At 35.4% G+C, this 22,617-nt stretch overlaps 1 protein-coding gene and 1 non-coding gene across 2 annotated transcripts in view; both read left to right on the forward strand.

Moving 5' to 3' along the window:
- DACH2 (dachshund family transcription factor 2) overlaps nucleotides 1-22,617 on the forward strand; it is a 605,734-nt gene that overhangs the window by 221,511 nt on the left and 361,606 nt on the right. The window lies entirely within an intron of this gene.
- Nucleotides 629-734, forward strand: LOC118889310. The gene has a single exon (XR_005018456.1). It is a non-coding gene; the product is annotated as a U6 spliceosomal RNA (small nuclear RNA).

The raw sequence follows: 22,617 nt of genomic DNA on the forward strand, positions 1-22,617 counted from the left end.
AATGCTAGAGCATTGGACACATTGAATATCAGTTGTTTTGCTAACATTGTTAACTGAACCTGGTAACTCATGAGAGATTTTTTTCGTTCAGAACCAAACTCAAATACTTTTCCTCAGGGTTAAATTACAGCCAGAGAGAGTGACATTACACACACACACACACACACACACACACACTTAATCTTCTGTTCTACAGTACTATTTACTCCCATTCCAGATACTAAACATACTGCCTCTTATAGGAATGTTTTACATTAAATTTATATGACAAAAGTAATACACACTTAATATTATTACCTGTTGGGGGAAATCAGGATTTTGAAAATTGAAGAGGATGATAGGAATAAAAGGCAGATATTGTTTTCTGATAGAATAAATCCACTATTATTGCTGTCTTTATATTCCAACTAATGTTCAGCAACAAGTTAATACCCAATGGCAATTGACATTAAGACTGGCTAATGGTCAATGTTTGATATATGTAAAAGCACAGTTTATACTAAACCAGCTGTATGTACCATGGAAAATAGTATATAACTAGAAGATACAATGTTTATCTCATATATTCGTGTTGGGTTTTTTCCTGCTTTGAACACTAGCTAGATTCTCAAGCTAGTTTTGATTATGTGTTTTTTTTCTAGCAATACATATACTAAAATTGGAATGATACAGAGAAAGATTAGCATGGCCTCTCTACAAAGCATGCACATTTATGAAACAATCTTCACATTTATCATACTCATCTTTAAGAACCAGATCAAATGCCACCCCCTTTGGTCTCCTCAGGATGAATATTTCTCTCTTTTTGTCCTCGAAATGCATTGTTTATGTCAGTATTTTAGTCCTTAGTGTACATGTATATTTTTCTTATTATATTTTGAGTTCTGACCATGTATAATGCATCTTTATACTCCCCACAACATCTAACACAGTGCCTTGTGCATAGTGGGCACTCAAAACATCTTTACAGAGTTGAATTTTTATGAGTCATTTGCTGAACATTAGCTGCAGTATGCACACGTGCAAGTACACAGGCTTATAACTTATATAAAATAAATGAGAGAAGATCATTTAAATTTACCAGTCGCTCTAAGTTTTATAAGTTTTCTGGATGTCTAAACGATAAAGGAATTGGTGACAGATTTTAGAAAGAGAGGAGAAGGCATTGCGTATGAAAGGAGAAATGTCCCTGGTTCAGGCCTCACTTTTTAAAGCAAACAGTTGTTTGGAATTCTAAAACAATTATACTGACTATTAAGGAATACGCTCATGTAAAATATTGTGGCAGTAGCTGAGCTTACCCCATTATGTCATTTGGGTTCTGTGTTTCTTTTTGTTATATATCGTAGCTTATAAGTGTACCATTTTCCCTTTGGGACTACCAGAGTGACCTATTTTCTCAGTATGTATAAAAAGTTAAAGGTATCTTGTAACAGCTTATAGCTCATGGGGAAAATGTGTCTTTGCATCTGTTTGCTTGTAGACATTGTGCTATTAAAGAGTTGCCATTTTTTCCCAAAAATAGTATTTAGGAAAAAACACAGTCTGGAAAAGTTATGGGCATTTTATTTTTGCCACATCTAAAGCTTTCCAAGTGTTCTGAATGAGCCACTGCACACTTTGATATTTTCACCTTCAAGTCTCTCTGTCTCTCTGTGTGTATGTGTATCTATGTATTATGTATGTATGCACACACACTGGTATATATTTGTTACATTTTTTTTTACCATTCTCAAATATGCCATGCTAAACAAATGGTTGCCTTCTATCAACTTGCAGAGAATATTAGCTTAACTGTTTTGACTGGTGATGCTGAAGCTCAGCAACGATTCTGTATCTTTACTGCAATCTTAAAACTTGCCATGAGTGGAAGAAGGATTGTTGAATTGCCACCACTATACAATTGCACCAAGATTAAGTAAAATGTTCATCTCTGTCGAATTTAGCTGAATAGAATCCATCAAACAATGGTCATATTTTTCTAAGTGTGCTTGGAGCTCTGTGGATGTACAAATGAAGGACCATATGGAGGTGGCTTTCTCCAAGGTACCAGTAGGTATGGTTTTGTGGGTTGCATGTGCCTGTTGGCACTGTTGGCAGTTCAGCACCCTGGGAAAGGCATTGCTTTCAAACATGAGTAATTGATGAATTGTACGTAATATGCAAATGTGAATGCATAAATCTCCTGAATGACAGCTTAATTTATGTGAGCTTTTAAGAATGTGGGATTAGATTTTAATTAAATATCTTCAAAGGCACCCTGACTTATTCAGTTTTTTGGCTGCTGTCTTTAGAAAGAAGTGGGGGAAGGTTTAAATCAAAATTTTACACACACTATTTACATTTTCCAACTAAGTGGTCATTGTTTAATAGAAAAATCAAGGTATTTAAAGAAGAAAAGCATTTGTCTTTAATTATAAGAACACTGCCATTATATTACAATGGTTGCAGTTTGTCATATATGATAGATAGATACAGAAAAATATATGTGGTTTGAAAATTAATGTCTTAAACTTTAAATGTAATTCTTAAACATATTTCAGATACTACCATATATTTTAGTGTGCCAAATTGAACAATGGTAATTGTGGATAACATTTCTTAGTATAGATTGTTGGGATAGTAATACTGTATATGACTTCCTACATGTTATTATCTTAAAAATACCTAAAATAAAGAGTCAATGGAGACAGAGCTGACTACCCACCTTTGCTCTTAAATATGTAGTGTGTATAGATGTAGCTGTGTGTGTGCATAGTTTTAACCTCTGTTTGATAATAGTATATCAAACTTTATGTAATATGAAGATTAGGATAAAAAGCGTAATTAAAAATCTTTGAAATTTTCCACTTAATCTTTCTAAGTGATCAGATTATGAATTAAAAGGATATAAAGTTAATAGATCCACTTAAAGTATGTTGTAAGTGCTGTTGATTCTTTTAAAGTATAGCACAGGGAACTCTACTTAATGCACTGTGGTGACCTAAATGGGAAGGAAATCCAAAAAAGAGGGGATATATGTATATGTATAGCTGATTCATTTTGCTGTACAGTAGAAACTAACACAACATTGTAAAGCAAATATACTCCAATAAAAATTAATTAAAAAATAAAATATATTTCAATTTATTTATAGTTTATAGTGAATCACATTCCCCATAAGTAATACATTTTATGAATCTCGGCCAGTTATAGGCTATGCCTAGTTTTTACCTATTTCTCCTACATATTTGCTTTCTCTTAATTTGCATTGAAAAGCTTAATTGTTGACTACAGAGAAGTGGTACCTATATGTCTTTGCTTGAATATGCTTTTCCTCTAATGTATCATTGTAGTGGTTAATTGAACAAACTCTGGAATCATACTTCATAGGTTCCAAATCCCAGCTTTAACACTACCTGTTGTGTGACTTTGGGCAGATCATTTAACTGTGCCTAAGTTTCAGAATTTCTGCCAGAATGTGGTGACAATATAAATCACTTAGAAATGTGCCTGGTACTTGGAAAGCCCCATGCAACTTATTGTTATTATTTATTTTCACTGTTCCCATCGTACTCTCATTTTTACCTTGCAGGCTTATCTCCTCTCTGGTCCCAAGACAGCTTCATTCTTATCTCTATGATTTAGTCTGGAATGGGTGTACCATGCATCTTCTTGTCCAGGTCCCATCCAAATTGAGACCTGGCTAAGGGCTCCTTTCCTCCTTAAAATCTTCACTGACTCCTTCCTCTGAATCAGCTCCACTTTTTCTTAGTTTTCCTCTGTCACAGTCTTTGTTGTTTAATCATTTCCTAATTTCTTACGTTTGCACCAGATTTACAGTTGTGAAACCTATAGTCCACTTATTTGGATTCTGTCATGTAACCTAAAAATAACTCCTAGTGTGAAGTACTAGCCCCCTTTATCTTTTTTGCCTTTATCCAAGTTTGGTAAATCATGGAGATGCAAGATGTATCAAGCCTCAAGTGAAATGAGATGACCAGGCACAACTCCACCCTTCAGGCCCTGCTTGTTCTATTCCGTTATGGTTGAGTTTGTTTCTTCCACTCTGAGGAGGTGCTCTTCTGTTTATCAGAAATTAAGGAAGGGTCATTTGTCCTATACTAGGTCAAGAAATACATGCATATGATATAGTGGATTTAGAGTCAGACAGATGAGAGCTACAGTTTGGATCTATTGGCTGGCCTTCAGCAAGTTAGCCTTTCTGAGGGTTAGCTTCTGGTCTTAAAATAGGGATAATAGTACCCATCTTACGGAATTATTCAGAGAATTAAATTAAGTTGATGTGAACTTTAGCATAATGCTCAGCACATAGTAGGTGTTCATTTGTCAGTACTTTTCCTTCCTTTTAATCATCCAACAACAGTAACAGAACTCATAATAATGGGCTATGCAATGGAATTAAAGCTCTTCCTTAACTGAGATCTGGGGAAGGAACAGTGGAGAGTTTGTCCAGGAGCAGTATGTGACTAAATTTTCAAATTTCTTCTCTGCAGGGACCAGAATGTATAGATGCCTAATTTTAACACATATTATTATATTTTAAAGGAAATAAAAAGGACCAAAATCACGATGCAGTTGTTTGGGGTTTTTCAGTCAGAATATGGACTTAGGTTTTTCCAGGTCTCAGAGAAGACAAACTTAATGTGGGCTCATAATTGGATTCACTTTAAATATAATTTCTCTGGCTGTAGTCATTTCAACTCTTTGAAACAGCCTATTATATACTCTTTCCTTTTTGATTCTGTGAACTGGGTATACTTTTTCTGTAGTCTAACTCAAACTACATTTGTGTGTAAGGTACTATGCCAGGAACTGTGGTGGGCTCAATGATGAAATTGGTAAGCCTCACACAAAACTGGCCATGTGGGCCTAATATGGTGAGGAGATCTTGCAGAGCACTTTGCACTAGCTAGGGTCTCACTAAATATCTATTTAATTTGATATTTCAATTCCTAGAGAATAGAACTCTTTCATAGAGCATGCATGTAAGACTGTTTACCTGTATACCTTTTTCAAGCTCACCTTTTTTTTTTTTATAAATGACAGTTCTATATTGAAAATACTCAATGACAGTTTGGGTTAAAATTTTCTCTTCCACACCATAACAGACATTTTAGTAAAAATAACTTTTTAAAAATAATAAAATGTCTAATTATAAATGATCTCTTAATTAAAACCACTCTTATCAACTACATGTAAATTAGAAAAATAAATTATGATCTTTGTTATAAAAGAAAAGCACACAAAGTTTTTTTCTCCATGGGGTAAAAGTTGTAAAGTATTTTCATATTGCAACCACTACTCAGATAGTACAAATGACATAGGAGTTTAAAGTCAAGCAGACCTGATTTTGAATTTACTTACTAGCTGTGTGACATTAAGCTGGTTATCTGATCTCTATAAGCCTCAGATTCCTAATCCGTAAATTGAGGACAATAATATCTACTAGCAGAGTTTTGGTAGTTATTATATATGTTATATCCATATATCTATATTATCTGTATCTCATTCTATCCATCTATCTCTCATCTATCATACTTTATATATCACACTTTATATCTCAGTGTTTCCATTTACTTTTGTTTGTATACAGTCAAATTCAACTCAGATAATTATAGACATGCATCATTTTTAATAGTCCAGATTGGAAAAATGAAGCAAAGGAGAAATGCTTAAAGGGATTATCATGATTATTATGGAAAGACCCAGGGGCTGGAAATCAGTAAACATGGGTTGCAATCATGGTTTCTTTCTAACTAGCTGTGTGATCATAGATAGGCAAGCCATTTCATCTCTTTGAGCTTTAGTTTCCCTATGTGTACTAGGAAGAATTTGCACTGTCTCCTAAGGTTCCTTACAGCTTTAACTTTTTAGGATTCTTTAGGTTCTTTGACTCTTGAGTTAGCATAGCATGGCAAGTCAGTGTGTGGGACCAAGATTCAGATTGCCTGGGCTCTAATCTCAATTACCCAACATAATAGCTGTATGATTTGGGAAAGTCACTTAATCCCTTGAGCCACAGTTTCCTGATCTTTAAAATGAGCAGGACAATAATCATATACACTTTGTAACGTTGTTAAGAGTATTAAATGATTTGACATACATAAAGAACTTAGAAGAATTCCTGATACATAGTAAGTACCCACAAAAAATTACATGTTATTATTACACAAAACTGTAGAGGAGGTATACTAATGAAATATGTCCTGCTTATCTCACATCCTGATGATGCAAGCATATATTCATAAGGCCAGTGAGTATAGCCAGTAATCCAGCAGGATAGTTCACCCATCTATTTCAATATTGAGATCTTACTTTGAATCTGCACAGAACTGAATAACCTGTATTTAGGTCTAATATTATATTTCCCTATATTGTTAGATATCCCTTCATGAATTCATATCTTACATTTGTAAAGTACTTGAGAGCAAAATTCACGTCTTATACTTTCTATTGTCCCTCATTCAGATCATCTGACATTGGACCTTACCCCTAGTAGATGCTCATGAGTAGTTGATTGATGGTACAGGTTTTAATCCTTCCCAGAGTAACTGCATTAAAAAAACTCCACAGTTCTCATTTTAAGTTTAATATGACTCTAGATACATATTTATGGAAGAATGCACCCTGAATCATGATGAGCAAATAACAATATTGGGCAGTATGGATGATAAAGATTACAGATGACCTCACTTCATAAATTACATTTTAGGCTAGACTACTTTCACCGTCACATTTCTGACTGATTGTTTCTGAAATAATGTATCCTTGTATATTATATTTCTAGATGTTAAATGCTCACTGTTGTGCTATAAGATTGGAAAAGCCCCCAAATGAGTAAAAAAGAGAAGAGGAGAGAGCAATGAAAAATGCAGGGCTGTGGAGGGTAGGTGGGTGGGTGTGGGGCTGAGGGGACACCTGCATCCACATTTCCTCGGCACACATCACCCCTTTCTGTCATCTTAAGCCATTATAGAGCCCAGTGGAGTGTTAGTCTGTTAGTTCTATTCACTCACGTGCTTCCTTTGAATATAGAATGTGACTGTTTGAAAAGCTGGTAGAATTAATCCCTCTTACTGTAGATAGCGCTGTGAATCCTGGATTTTTTTTCCGTGTTCTTTCAGATGAGATCTATAAATATCTATACATTATATATATATGTATATTGGGTACTCCGGCGTGTGGCTTTCCATCGGAGGTTGTGTCTTCTTTGGTCAAAGTGAACTATTAATGGAATTTGTTATTTTCTTCTCTGTACAAAGTGAAGAGCCTACTTTTGTGTATTCTGGTGCCTGATGTCATGAGACTTTGAGATGACAAAATGTAAAACAAAAACACTTGTCAACGTAGAAAGAGTTAACTGTGCTGAAAAACTAATAAAGAAACTAAGAAGAAAAAAAAAGATTGGAAAAATATTGTCTTACTGTTAGAAGAAGAAAATTCTGCTGATTAAAAGAATTAGAAAGTCTCTTTAAATCTATTCTTTATAATTATTTAGAATGTTTACTTAGTATGGTTTGCATGAGGCTTTAAAACAAATAGGCTAGAAAATTACTAGAAAATAGCCTCTTTGGGCAACAAGAATATTTGCTCTGTCATTAATGTTTACTTAAGGAAAAGCTATGTAATCAAAGTCAGGAAGTCACAGTATACTTTAGAAGGAATCTTAAACTCTTTTTGCCTGCTACCATTTGGACATAGTTGCAGAGCGCATCCATGTATTCTCTTATTCATTTTGCAATTTATTTCCTCTCCATTTGTTTTTATTTTCAGAACACTCACATTACGTGCACTGTAAAATGGAAACAAGTTGTTTTGTATTCTTTGTTCCTAAGTGGAAAAAATAACAAGTACAGACATCTCCTTAAAATATTGTATGTCTCATTCTAAAAACAAACCAAGCCCAGGCTAATTTTGTAGAATGCAATAGTGAACGAAAAAGGGTAAACTTCCATTACTGACCCCTGTGCTGGGGGCAGTTGTGGATCTTAGAGCAATGCACTATCACTGGTCTCATAATCTGGAAGCAATACAGGAGATGGCTCTCAGAAACAGAAATAGAATGTCAGATAGTCTGACTATATCTGAATAATAATGCCAAGAAATGTAATGCTGGTTACCAGCAATCGACCTAGGTCAAGTTTGTTCATTTCTAGTAGAATCAGACCAAACCCAGATGCTTCAATCCCTTTTAGTTATCCGAGTTTGAGGTGGCTATGTGCTGGATAGGTCCTATAATGATTTCCTGTGGCTTAAAACTCACCTTTAAAAGAAATTCAGTAGGTCTGGAGTAAGGCCTAGGCAGTTGTAATTTTTAAAAGCCTCACAGGTAATTCTGATATGTTTCTCGGATTGAGAGTCACCAGGTTACTCTTTTCTATGATAAAAATTGTCTCCCTTTTCCATTTTCTTCAGGATGAACTGCTTTCCCAGTGAGACTATAAATTAAGTGAGCAATGGTTTGCTGTAATCATTAGAGTCTTAACACTGGTAGATTTTTTTAGGTAGTGAATTGTAACCCATCTCTTATAGACATAGGCAGGTCCTTTCAATTGATGCATGTATGGATTCATGAATACAGTTGTATGTGACTTAATTTGGAGGATTGGAGTTGAAGACCATTAGCTAAAATGGTAACATAAAATACGTTAAAATCAGCCTAGATACAGAAATAAACTCCAAGTAGAAGCAAATTGAGTTTCTTAATATGTATTATGCACTCAGTAGACAGAAATATTTAGAATACAGAATAATTCCACAAGAAAATACAACTATAGCCTAAAATGTAAAAAGTTTAGTCAGCCAGTCTGTCTTCTGGCTATTTGATATACACAATACCTTGTACTCCAGATGTTTTACTTACATGAACATAACCATTGTACAGGACAAACTTCTTAACAGGATGACTGAATTTCTCATTACTCATGTAGGTATTTTGTTGCAATACAGTTGCCACTTCATAATGTTAAATCTGTTTTGAAATACAAGGATCCCTAATTTCTTTACAAAACAAACTCTATGCACAATGATGGTCACTAAGAGTGGCCATAATCAATATTCAAATAATGTATACAATAATACAAAATATTTCATTTAACAATGTTTGCTTCTATATGAAAAAAGAAACAAACCTTTATTTTGGCAGCAAGCATTTCCAAAGGAAGCAAATGTTTTAGTCACTGTGGCCAAAATAAATGTTTTCTTTAAGGCTGTTAAGGCAGCCAAATGTTTTCATAGCATTTTCAAAATGTTTCCACCCTTTATTTTCACAAAGAGAGTCTCTCTCCTTCCCACCCATCACCCTATGGAAATATTTTGAGAACGTATTTTGACCATGAAAACAGCAAAAACATTTTGAAAATGTTGTCTTTGTGTTAGAAGGATGCTCTCAAAGTTTAAGGAAGTTTAAACAAAAATGACAGTATAGTGCAGTTGAAAGAATACTAGAAGCGATGGAACTAGATACTGGCTTTGACTCTGTAGCTTACTTGTTAGGTCATCTTTAACTGATCACCTCACCTCTCTCAGCTTTCAGTTTATTAATCAGCAAGGCGAGGGAGTTTTACTAAATGCCGTATAATCTGCATTTTGCATTTCAGTAAAATATCTATTGAATACATTGCGACAGGCAGGGACCTGGGACCTGGGACCCATTGCTGCAGTGCTGCAATGCTTGCACCTGGACAAATCTCTCCTTGAGCAACAAAATACAAAGAAACGATAGGGTCTAAAAATAACTACACGCATGCCCAGTTGGGGCAAATTCTAGACAGAAAGATACAAAAGACTAAAAAACCGAACTGCCACTTCTGAAGAGCCCAAGGCAAAAACTGGGCGTTGGGAGCAAAAGCAGGGTACTGCGCATGCCCCCTGCACACACCACCACCTAAGGGGTGGGCAAACCACCTAAGCCACCCCTCCAGCCTGACCCCTGGACACACCCCTACCCTCATTCCTTATAAGGAACGAGCTAGCCCCCCGGACTCAGGGAGCCAGTGAGTGAGCAAGGGAACCTGTTACTTGTTCTTGCTCCCCAGCAGGGGCCCCAATAAAGCCTTGCCTGAATTTCTTGTCTGGCCTCTGGTCAACTTCTATTGATTGGGGAAGACCAAGAACCCTGGTCAGTATCAACATGAGTCTTCAAAGATCTAAGTATCTTCTATATTTTTAAATAAAACGCGACCCATATCATAATTTTATTTTTATAATGGTAAAGGCTCTTGCCCTTGTGTTTTATTTAAATAAAAACAAAGAAACAAATAAAACATAGTATTCTGAGACCTGAATTAAGTATTTCCAGTTATGTGTAGGTACTATAAACCTGAGCAGCTATGGATGGATTCAAGTGTTTTCCAGTACAATACAACCGTCTCTAAAACCAGTTTAAATGATTTTCCTCTTTGTCTCAGTTTCCCGGACTGGGCAAGTAAAAATACCTGCATCTGTCTTAAGTTTGATAAAGAGGAAAAAAAGTGAATATAAACACTAAATGAACCATGAGTAGTATTTTTTTCATTGTTCTGTCACTGTGGTTTAAAACTTTAGGCTGCTTATGGAATTCTAAGGAGATTTACTCAGACAATATGGATAAGAAATTTGAGAAAAGCAAAATATGATGCTCATTATGTACTATACTACAGTGAAAGAAAAATGTTATACCAATTAAATAAACTGTATCAATTTAACAGTTCTAAGGTTCTTAATTACAACACTACTACCAATAATAGCTGTCAACTTGTTAAGCACAATTATTAAAGACTATGTACCAGGCACCACTCTGCAGGCATACTTTGTCTCTCATGTGTGCTTGTGTGTGTGTGTGTGTGTGTGTGTGTGTGTGTGTCTTTTCTATCACTCTGAGAGGTAGGTGTTAATACTTCTAATTTGCAGATTAAGAATCGGAGACACATAGAGGTTAAATGACTTGCTTAGTATCAAATCACTTGCCTAGGTACAGCTGACAATAGGCTCAAAACCTGATCTACATGATATTAAAGGAATTAAAACATCTATGTTTCTTTGTCATACAACTGCTGCAACTAACAGCCTTTATAATAGTAATGCTATAGATAGGTGAAGGGTATGAGCTGGACAGTTTCGTCAGTTCCTAGAGACCTTTTCACTTGGACTTTAGAATGAGACTAAGACAGAAGCAATCTTGATTGTCCTGACAAATGACCTGTCCAAAGCAAGGCCCCAAAGTCAAACTCTGGTCGTAATTCTTGGAGGTCTATTTCATGCCTTTTGACTTAGAAGGGCACAAGGTGCTTTCAGCCCATTAGTGCGGCCTAAATGGAGAGGGTGCTAGCCCTGCTCTAGTATGACCATGGATGTTATCTCTGCCTAATTCTGAATGGCAGTGAAATCCATATGGCTGCAGGTGAGCAAATAGTATAACAAACTTACAGGAAGATGTAGCCGTGACATTTTGCATACATGGAGCAAGGCTTTAGCAACTGAAGAAAGGTATCTGGAGGTGCATTTTAAAAATTTATTTGTTTGTAAGGACTGCTCTTGATTTGTAGTTGTTCCTAAATAAGAAATTTTCCTTTCTGGGTCAACTTTTAAAACTCACAAATAGTGAATGACTGCTAATACCCCGACAATTTTTTAGCATCAATAATGTATATAAGTAAATATAAAGATGCAGGGATCCTCAAGGAACTTGAAATACAGTTAGGGAAATAAAACATTAATTAAATTTTAAATTGGAGAGACATGAGCACACCTGACTAAGATATAAGAAATGTCACAATGAAGATGAGTGGAATGAACGAATAAAGTAACTTCAGAGCTGTGATTGGGCACCTAACTCCCAGCCTCAACATCTTCCAATCACTATGTTTAATCTTGTATTTTTTTCTGGAATAAGCCACTATGCATATTTCTTTTCTACCGCTGAATCACCAAGTGACACCTTTATCTCTCTTGGTTTCATCTTGTCTTTTTCAGACTCTTTTTTTTAATATCAATGAAATGAGGTTTAAAAAAACAAAGATCATTTGATGCACCAATATTTACAGATGACTATATATATTCTAGACCAGTGTTGTCCAATAGAAATATGATGAGCCACAAATGTGATCCCCATGTGTAATTTTAAGTTTTCTAGTTTCCACATTTAAAAACTAAAAAGAAATAGGTAAAACTAATTTTAATACATTTTATCGATCCCAATATATCCAAAGTAATATCATTGCAACATGTAATAATATAAAAATATTAATGATATATTTTACATTATTAATTTTTTGTACCAAGATTTCAAAATCCAGTGTGTATTTTAGTTACACAATATCTCAATTTGCACTCACCATGTTTCAGGTGCTCAGTAACCACATGGGGCTACATAATATTATAAGGCATATTTTGATGTGTAAATTTCTATATTTCAGCTGTAATTATTGTTATAATTAAAGAACAGTTTAAATGAAAGAAGTGCAATGCTTATAAAAGCTAGAACTATGATAAACTATTTCTTAAATACCAAAATCCATTCTTATTAAACAGGCAAATAAAAGTGAGTGACCATAGTTTTAACGTATGGCTGAACAGTGACACTGCAAATATAGTTTGCATTATAGGTAGATGATTTACCGAAACATCGATAGCTAGGTTGCTAGCATAGATATGGTATTAGCATGTTATTAGCATTAAATGTTTTGGAAATGCTTTTAATTGCTCCACATCACATTATCTGTACTTTCCACCATGGGAACATACATATTGTGAATCATTCCTTAGAACTGTCCCTGCTTAGGAGACTGGCAGTTACTTAGCAGTCAACTTAGACTTTTTTTTTTATGTTGGATTTTTAATTTAGGTAAGAATCATACCTGTTTTATAGTTATGACTTGCTGTAAATTATCATGAATTATCACTAAATATGGAGATGGCCTAGACCAATTTATTCATATGCCAATATTTTCTCTTTAGCACTTGAATGTATACTTTTTGGCCTGCCTGTTGAATAGCATTTCTCTCAAAAGTGTATAAACTCAGAGTCTGAAATATTAAATCAATTCGTTCTTGTCTTTGTCACTCCAAATCTAGTCAATTTTGATTTATATATTACTTATAAATATTTATTTCTCGTTAAAGGCTGATAACTTACTTGCTTTGTGTTTCTTTGCTGATATATATTATACTTAGAGAGCTTTAAAAAATCATCACCGTTTTAAACGTTTGCATCATATCAAAAATTTAATGTTAAAAAAAAATTTAATGTAGTAACATTGTGCATTAACTACAAATGTGTACATAGGCAGCCTATTTCTTTTGAAATATCCTACTCAGATTACAAAAAACAATTTTGGATTTGAAATAGTTAATCTTAACTGGAAGTAAGGACATTGTTGCTCAGAATGCAGTTGGTTTAGTTTGCTACCCATTTACCTTTGTGGAGAGTTAATGCACAGAAAAGAAGAATTCATGATAATGTAGGAAGATCCAATAAAAAACCTCGAGACTCTGAAGGGTGAGAGTTGCTATTGAATTCTCCATAAGCCATGCTGACTGTTATTGCCCCCCCATAAAAAGACAGGAAAAATTGACCCGTATGGAGGCAAGTGAAGTCTCCTTGGTATTATCCCAAAGATCCTATAATATTAAATAGAAGGAACAGAAGTCATTTAGCTGACATCTTCAGCTTACGAATATAGAGGAATGGTGTCCAAGGGGTGGGGTAACTCACCCAAGATTGTGGAGATTATAATGGCAGTTCCAAATTTGTTGTAATACTCTTATGCTTCTAAATATGCTCATTTCCAGGACTACTAAATGTTTAAGAAAATAGCTTTCCATATCTTTTGGTATATAGATATGTTTCTCATAGTTAAGTTTTGCTAAAATCAGATACTTTACACTGTGTTTCTTCATGATTTTTCATTGCAGATATAATAGTTTTATCTTCAATTATATAAAATATGAAAATGGCAAGGTCAAATGAAGAATTATTTGATTTAGAAAACATGACCACCATGGTTTCCTCTAAGACAGTTATGTTCTGGTAAATGTTTAACAACTGGCTGCGGGTTAGGGTGGGAGTGGAGCACTGATTTGTAGTATTGGCTGATTTCCGTGGTGTAAATACTCCCAGCACGGCCTATTTCAAGCTACCGACATGAGAGCCTCAATGTGAAGTTAGGAGTTGATGCACATAATTGGTGCTCGAAAGCTGGTAAAAATTGGTTCCGGCACATAACTGCTTTCAGAGCCCAAATGACAGACTGGGGATCTGATTCATGGTCTTTTTTTTTCACTTGGGTTCTGAGTTTTAGTTTATATACTTATACACTCACTGATACATACATTCGACTTCTGAATTTCATGATTTTGTCTGTATTCTCTTTCAGCCTGATACTGACCAGAGTTCTTGGCCTTCCCCAATCAATAGAAATTGAGGCCAGACAAGAAATTCAGACAAGGCTTTATTGGGGCCCCTGCTGCAGCAGGGGGGAGCAAGAACAAGTAACAGTTTCCCTTGCTCACTCACTGGCTCCCTGAGTCCGGGGGTGAGCTTGTTCCTTATATGGGATGAGGGTAGGGGTGTGTCCAGGGGTCAGGCTGGAGGGGTGGCTTAGGTGGTTTGCCCACCCCTTAGGTGGTGGTGTGTGCAGGGGGCATGCGCAGTACCCTGCTTTTGCTTCCGACCCCCAGTTTTTGCCTTGGGCTCTTCAAAAGTGGCAGTTGGGTTTTTTGGTCTTTTGTATCTTTCTGTCCAGAATTTGCCCCAACTGGGCATGCACACAGTTATTTTTAGTCCCTTATAGTTTCTTTGTATTTTGTTGTTGGAGGAGAGGTGTGTCTAGGTGCAAGTATTGCAGTACTGCAGCAAAGGGTCCCAGGTCCCAGACTGTCTCAAACCCAATATCCATCACTTTGGTAATGGATTACTATTTCTCCATATATTAAAAATATTACCTTGAGTAGTAATAGATGCTTGCTCATAGGAGGATGTAAACCTTAACATTAATCAGGACATTTCTTGATTAAAAACAAAACAAAACAAAAGGAATTTCCCAACACTACAAGTAGCAATATTTGAGCAAAACCCTCATGTCTTTGACTTTGACGTGAGGTCCTAAATAATATGACCTACTTCCTCTAAGAACATCCTTTATTCATATCCCACACTACCATTCACTCCTTCAAGGAATGAAGTTGTAAAAAAACAATGCCATTTAAAGTAGAAATCTTGAAAAATAAACTATGAACTTCCAGTGTAATGTTTCAGAGGACGGAAACATCTTGTATTCATTGCAATTTATCTGGAACACAACTTACTTAGACTTTCTGTAGTACTCTTAGTCAGAGGTGATTAACCACCAATTTTAGAGCACTGACAGTTGCACAATGTTAATGTTTAATTAGCTAAAGGGAAACACCTGTAGTGTGGAGGAAGAGACTAAGATTAAACTGTATGCATTCAGGTTGTAACAAAAGGCAAATTAAATGAGCGTACTATTTATCTTCAGGGAAAACATAGCTGCTAAATTGTTGGACAGCCCCAACTCATGGGAAGTACAAGCAGTGAGTAACCTTTTGCATGTATATTTCATTGCTGGCTTTTTACCAGTAAATTCCAATGAGGAATGTTTGTGAGTTTTCCTGTCCTTCCAGCACAAAGGCAGGCTGATTTTGTTTGGGACGTTTAGACAGATCTATCACACCTTCAGTTTAATGTTTCATGCCTTGCATTTGACATGTTACATCTCACCCAAAGAATTGGTTTGCCTCCCTTTCCTTCTCTTCTTCATCAGCCTTCCTGTATTCAAATGGAGGAGATTATTCTAAGTGCTTTCTTAACACCTTTCCTTTGCTGTTACTTTCACATTTATAATTATCCTTTTACGAAAGGATAAAAAGATTTAAAATGATTATTCTTGGCAACAGGCCTAAGGTGAAACCCTGTTGTAGTTAACGTGTAAATTATAATGTGTGCAGTTGTGAAGATGGGTTTGTGAAATGCTCCTGTAAACGCAAGAATTTAAAGGAAGCTATCAGAGAGTTTGTACTCTTTAACGGCTTATAGTCATTGAAAAGCATCTCAAGATATGCTATATCTGAAGGGTAAATGAATAGTTTAAGTTAAATACAACCACTAACTTTCTGGAAGACAGGAAGATAAAGGATACAATAGCCTCTCAGCAAGGGTTTAGGAAAATGCAAAACCCCTTCCTTCCTCACTGTTACTTTGAAGTTTATTTAGAATGATTAATTTTCCTGTGGCTTAATGTAAATTGAGAATTAAATAGAAACTGTGTTACCTCACTGACCTTGCTTCCCCAGTTTTCAAACTAAGCTTGTGGATGGCTTTTCTAACCAAGTGCATTAGAAGCAGAATCAATCCTTTCATTTAAATAAGAAACTAAAGGAAAATAATTTTCGGTTTTTATATCCTGCCAATTTTCAAAAAAGTTTTCTTTCAAAAGTTTAGATTGCAAAAAATATTCGGTGTGATTCTCTCCTGTTGCACTAATTGGTAACCCTGCCACCTGTTAATTTTGGTATTTTAAGCCAGTTCTGGGAGAGTTCAGGAGCCAAATATATTTGGCTCTTACTTCTGCCTCCAAAGCTCCAAAGGAATCTCACAAAAGTGCTTCCATAGCACAGTACAAAGTATCCTGATAAAACATGAAAAATAATTCTCTTTCCCTCCCTCCATCCTTTCCTTCCTTCCTTTTCTCCTAGATGATGTTTACTTTGTACCAAGAATTTTGTTAGGCACAATCAAGCACTACATATTCAATAAGCTATATAGTCCCTATCAATAAGAAATTTAGAGTTAAGACAAGTAGCTATATTCTAGTTACATCTATTTTTTTTTTTTTACAACAGGCAGAGTGGGACAAGCTGCTAACTTTACCATGGTGCTGAGATGAATTTAATTTACATTCATACAATGCCTGAAAGGATGAAAGTGTTGTCCACATGAAATGCAAGGAAATGCCTTGCTGTTCTGAACATAGAAGGAGCATTAGAGTGAGGGTCATCATCAGCTCTTTTGTGAGGTGGATGTTACATTGCTCTCAGTACACCCCACTGATGGGGTTAACTTGCCAAGAGTGTTTAAGAATTTTAAATCTTCTGTGGTTTTGACCTTGATAAATGTTATTTTTTTCCCAAAAAGGAGAAGCAATCAACAGGTTTTCACTGCTTAGAGCAGGCTTTAAATTATATTTAATAATTATGTAATAGAAGCATGTTAGTTGAATTTGTCTTGGAAAAAAATGATCAGTGATAAAACACTTCTTTTTGAAATACTTCTAATTTTAGGATATAAAAGTTTATTTCTATCTATATCCTCCTGCCTTGAGGTGAGTGTTATTTAACAGCACATTTGTTATTGTCTATCCTGCTGTGCCAGAAAATAGCATTCTCTCAAAGAAGAAAACAACCCCCAGAAAGAGAAAGTCCAAAGACAATGAATACATACACTATGAGATTCTGTCACAAAAAGTATTTTCTAGTGCAATAATTATAATTATATTAATATAAGAGTAATGGTCTAGATAATGGCATGAATCAAAAAACAAGAGCAAAACCACACAAAATAAATACATACTCTCATTTCTTATTTATAAATACAGTTCCCTCAAGTAAACTTTGAAAAAGTTTCTAATGTTATTTTACTCCATTTCCCTCCCTATATTTTGGGATAAATTTTGTCATTTCAAGTGTTAAACAATGAACATAAGTGCGTATATATTCATTTTCTCACAGTAAAACTATGGTTTTCCATTTTGAGCTGTGTCAGGCATTTTTCTAACCTTGAACTGTGCTGTGGGTTTAGCCATCAGGGATGTGCCCACAACAACATATCCTACTCTTAGAGGCCTGTATAGGCTTTGAATCTAAATCTAACTTATGGATAAGCTGGTGAAGTTTGGTTTCAAGTTTATGTCACATTAGTTAGAAGTCAGTCTTAAGGACTTGTATCACATTGCCCTTTTTGCAACCTTGTCTTGTTGCTAGTAGGAGCTATAGGATCAAATTGTCATCAGTATTATCAAGAAATCTCATCTGAAATGGAGACCCACATTAGCCATGGGTGCTATTAAATTTCATTTTGCTTCAGAAAGTGGTAAAACATTCTAGTGAGGGTCAAATGTACTTATGAGGGAACATTAAAATATGCAAATTGCATTGATTTTATTTTCCTATAGTTAAAGAAGAGATGTAAGTTATAGGTATGGGGGGAAATAACCATGTTTTTTTGGAAAAGGTTCTCTTTTACAGGAAGAGTTTATTCACACTGGGTGAGGGGAACCTAGAAGGAAACAGGAAAATAATCTTTGCCAGCAGTTGGATTTGTTAAGTTTGTTTGCTTGAAGACAGTGAAGTAAAAGGTTATTTTGAGAATTCCATACTGAAAGTGATAGTGTTTTTGACTTAGAACAGCTAATGAAGAAAAAAAAAAAAACAGCTTCAAGGATACCCCTATAAAAACATTATCAAAGTAATTGTATGGTGCACCACACCACTACTGTATAAAGTGAGAATCTGTTTAAATTGGAAAATTCTGCTCAAAGATGCTCACACATTAGCTGTTTCTTTTCCCTTCTTGCATATTATTTTATTGTGGAGGATTTTAGAGAGGGGAGTTTCCAATTCTTCATAATTCCTTGAATCAAATCATTTTGGTACCCATTTAGCAGATGATAAAACTGAAGCATAGAGAAGTTGAGTTTCTCAGGGTCACAAACTGGATCAATGGCACAGATACATTCAGTTTCTGGGTTCATAGTCCCTTGCTGGGCTATTGAATTTTGCTGCCTCACGGGAACGATGATTTAGGAAGAAAAATGACTTTTAGAAAAGTGTGTTAATGTGTATCCAGGCCGCACTGTGTCAGGATTTACTTGTGATATTTGAATCTACCCAAATTTACCTGACTTCAAAATGAAAGTGAGGGAGGGCAGGGAACCTTATAAATGCATGTCCACTGCCATGGCCGCCTTGAAGATCTTCATGCCTATTTACTAAAGTTTAGCAACTTATCCATGACTATGCCACAGTCAGCAACAAAGAAAAATTAGAATTTAGTTATCTATTTTCTAGTCAACTGCTATGAGCTATTCTGTCTTTGATGAAAATTTTCTTTATTATTTCAAAGCGGGAAATAGATGGGGGGCAAAGGTTTTTGGGGGGAGGAATACCTAAAAAAACTGTTTTCCTATCAAAGTAAGGAATGGGGAAGGAAAATGAGAAAGAAATCTGTGTATAAACATGTATTACATGTATTACAGTTACCTTAAGAAAAAATTAGAGTTGTGAAATTAAAGTGTAAAGGTTGAGCTCTTGAATTTTGCCTTACAAGTAAGGACACATCGGGACGTAAATTAAGTATGTAGTAGGAGATGGTTGGGAGAGTTGGAAATTCTTTCAAGTACTATCATTCAGATGAGAAAACTACTTTTCTAACATGTAAACTGCAGGATATATCTCTCTGGCTAGCCTTATTTTGGCCTTCAAAATGATTTCAGTGGAAATTTTAAGTCAATTAATAACTGCAAGCATAGTAATATTACTGTTGAATTTATATAGCACTTTAAAAATTGTGGTAAAATACATATAACATAAAATGTATCATCTTAAGCATTTTATTTATTTATTTATTTTTAAAAATTTTGGTAAAATACATGTAATATATAACTTACCCTCTATACCATTTTAAGTGTATAGTTCAATAATGTTAACTGTAATCACATTGTTATGCAACAGATCTCCAAAACTTTTTGATTTTGCAAAACTGAAACTCTATGCCCATTGAAGAACAACTCGCATTTCCCCCCTCCTCCCAGCCCCTGGCAAACACATTTCTACTTTCTGTTTCCATGAGTTTAATTACTCTAGATACCTCATATAATTGGAATCTTATAGCATTTGTCTTTTTGTGACTGCCTTATTTCACTTAGTATAATGTCCTCAAGGTTCATCCATGTTACAACATGTGTCAGAATTTTCTTCCTTTAAGTTGTATAGCACTTTCAGCTTTTCAAAACTGGTGTTCACATATATTGATTAATTATCTACACACAACTATAAGGTGAGGATAATGCTATAGTATTATGCACATATTTTGCCCTTTTTTGGAGTAATTTTCCATAGGGCCAATCCAGCAGCTTTACTTAAAATATGAGCTAAAATAGACACATGAGAAAGTGGAAAACTATGTATACTTAGAAGTTAATGAATTATCTGCTTTTGACCAGAAATGTAGCATGATTCTAATGATCAGATTGATAGATTATTTAGTTTACATCTCTAATCGTAAAATGAGATAACATATTTAGAATAGTCATGTAATTTGCCTGAGGTCACACAGCTCAATAATGGCAAAACTGATATATTAGTTTTCTGTTGCTGTGCAACCAATTGCCTCAAATTTAGCAACTTAAAATAACAACCATTTACTGTCTCACAGTTCTGTCTGTCAGAAATCTGGAGGGGCTTGACTGTATTCACAGTCTTACAAGGCTGAAATCTAGGTGTTGTTTAGGGTGGGCTCTTATCTGGAAGCTCTGCAGTAGAATCTGCTCACAAGCTCATTGACGTTGACAGAAGCTAGTTCATTTCAACTATAAGACTTGTGCACCTGTTTTCTTGCTGGCTGTCAGCCCAGGGTTGCTCTTGGCTTCTAGAAGCTACCTGCATTCCTTGACATATAACGCTGTCCATTTTCATACCAGCAATGGTGTGTTCTCTAATTTTCTGTTTTTAAAGGGTTCGTATAATTAGATTGGATCCACCTAGATAATCTCCTTTGCAATTAGCTCAGTCATGTGATTAGTTACCTTAATCACACGTAGAAAATCACCTTTGCCATGTAATATAACTTAATATCTCATTACATTCACAGTTTTAGCAGTTAGGGCTGGAAATCTTGGGATGGAGGAGAATTTTGGAACTCTGCCTCCCACAACTGAGATTAGAACTCAGGTTTAAGTCCTAGTGCTTTCCACTGCATTACACTGAATATCTAAGATTGTTTAAAGTAGTTTTATTTTAATATGGGTTGCTAATATTTATCCATGTAGAGCAAAATTTTAAAAAGATTTTGAATCAGCAAGGAAACTGGCTTCTGTATTTATCAATTGAATATGTGCTTCCAGGCTGTATTCCTAACCATAGAGACTAATGCAGTCAGGTTAATAGCGATCAGCTTCCTAAAAATCTTACTCAACTTCCTAAGCTCTCCAGAGTTGTGATATTAACACCATACTTCTGCAGTTTCTGATTGACATTCAAACATGAAATGTTAACTCTTGAGATCATCATGGGATTATGCACAGACTGACAATTACCAATGCGACTTCATTTGCCAGACATGAAAAATAATATTTTGGCTAGCTGTAACACGCTCCCTTAACACTGGTACTGAAGTTCCCTTTGTGGTAATCATTCAAGAGAGCCTGTATGATGACACAAAGTAAAAAGCAGTGGCCTTTCAGAAAAACAGCACTGTTTACAGCAGGTTATACTGAAACCTTCCCAAGACAGTGGAGCTTAACAAAATTTGTCCCCAGGAACCCTAATACCTTGAAGACATTTCACAATGGAAGGGTTCTAGGGTCAAATACTACGCTTAGCAGATAGTGAATCTACTCATCCAGCTGGAGAAGAACATTCATTTAAGAAGTAATTCGAGAAAAGGGAAGAAAGATATATTGGGGCAGATTGCTAGACCAAGGCATTTAGAATTTATTTTGTATGCAGTCAGGAAGTATTGAGGGTTCTAGAGCAAAAGATGACATAATGAAAGGATGTTTCACCAAAATTCAGATCACAGTTTATGTAGAATGGATTGGAACAATGAAACAACTTGTTGAACATAACCTGGGCATGAAGTGATGAGGGCCTGAAGTAGGGTGTTAGAAATAGGAATGGATAGAGATGGAAATTTGCAACATATATTACAATGGAACAAAAATATTGGAGACTGAAAATGAAGGGAGAGGTGGAGGGAGAATCAAAATTACCCTCAAGTTTATAGTTTTGGCAAGGAAAAGCATGCCTATATTGCTGACAAAACAAGAGAAGGAAGGTGTGGGGAGTGGGATTTGGGGAGGCATATTTTGAATTTGAGATGCCAGTGGAATGTATCCAAATGTGAATGTTAACTTCTTACCATTCTCTTAATATCAAATTTTTGAGCAGTGACACATTCTTTGAATTCAAGAATGCCTGTATTTTAAAAACATTGTGTCTGACAGTGATATGACACACTTTAGAAGGGTTATTTCTTTTTTAAACCTTTTATTTTATTATTATTTTTTAACATCTTTATTGGAGTATAATTGCTTTACATTGTTGTGTTAGTTGCTGCTGTTCAACAAAGTGAATCAACCATACGTATACATATATCCCCATATCCCCTCCCGCTTGCGTCTCCCTCCCACCCTCCCTATCCCACCCTTCTAGGTGGTCACAAAGCACCTAGCTGATCTCCCTGTGCTATGCGGCTGCTTCCCACTAGCTATCTATTTTACATTTGGTAGTGTATATATGTCAATGCCACTCTCTCACTTCGTCCCAGCTTACCCTTCCCCCTCCCCGTGTCCTTAAGTCCACTCTCTACGTCTGCGTCTTTAGGGAAATAGTTATTTAATT

The sequence above is a fragment of the Balaenoptera musculus genome, chromosome X (assembly GCF_009873245.2).
Source record: "Balaenoptera musculus isolate JJ_BM4_2016_0621 chromosome X, mBalMus1.pri.v3, whole genome shotgun sequence".
Taxonomy (NCBI): domain Eukaryota; kingdom Metazoa; phylum Chordata; class Mammalia; order Artiodactyla; family Balaenopteridae; genus Balaenoptera; species Balaenoptera musculus.